Raw genomic sequence first — 967 nt, forward strand, 5'->3', positions numbered from 1 at the left:
TTTATGAATTGGTGGATTTAAACTCAGATTGTTCCAAGAAAAGTTCGGGTGTTGTCTCCAACTGGCATTGTATGTGTTGGAATAGGGATTAGCTCTGTTATGAACATAATTTACAGATTCGGAATTATGAGTACAATGTTCATACGAGTGTTCCCCTCCATAACAAACACATTGCACTGAGAGGATTGTTGGAACAGGTGTATTAGCAGCTTGCTGCACTCCTTGACCAGAAGTTAGATTTTTAAGCATGTTGGTCATGGAAGTGAGTTGAGCTGTTAATGCAGTGTATGCATCTTCATCATGTATTCCAGCAGTCTTCTTTTGTGATTGAGCACGTAGATCAGCCCAATACCGATTGTTTGCCGAAATCTTTTCCAGGATTTCATATCCTTCATTATAGGTACTAGCTGTAAAGGCTCCACCTGCAGTCGCATTGAGCATCTGTTTGGCCATGGGACTTAACCCATTATAGAATGTCTCGAGTTGAATATAGTACAGAATGCCATGGTGTGGGCATTTCCTTAACAGCTCTTTGAACCTTTCCCAAACATCAGGAACAACTTCATCGTCCATTTGTTTAAAAAGATAGATCTCATTCCTAGACTTAGCGTTCCTGGTTGGTGGAAAATATTTTTGCAAAAATTTTCCAGCCATATTACTCCACGATGGCACAGAACCCGGTGGTAAAGAGTTAAACCATGCCTTTGCCCAATTTCGTAAGGAAAATGAAAATAAAATGAGTCTTAGAGCGTCACTGGACACCATGTTAGGAGGGAGTAGAGCAAAAAATGCTCTTTGAGCCCTCCTTCTATGGTGAAACATTCTCTCGATATCGAGATCAAATTCGAAAAATTCCCCGCGATGTATCTGTGGCATACACCACTTTCTACATGATTCAAACAGTACTAGAAAAATCAAATCTTTTACTTTACTTAAAAGAAGACTTTTAGGTTGCCAATCCCCAACA

The 967-nt window shown here is 39.8% G+C and overlaps 1 non-coding gene across 1 annotated transcript; it reads left to right on the forward strand.

Moving 5' to 3' along the window:
• Positions 1 to 499: 499 nt before the first annotated feature.
• Positions 500 to 606, forward strand: LOC112511896. The gene has a single exon (XR_003069150.1). It is a non-coding gene; the product is annotated as a small nucleolar RNA R71 (small nucleolar RNA).
• Positions 607 to 967: the final 361 nt, after the last annotated feature.

This window comes from Cynara cardunculus (assembly GCF_001531365.2).
Source record: "Cynara cardunculus var. scolymus isolate 2C chromosome LG 4, CcrdV1, whole genome shotgun sequence".
NCBI lineage: Eukaryota > Viridiplantae > Streptophyta > Magnoliopsida > Asterales > Asteraceae > Cynara > Cynara cardunculus.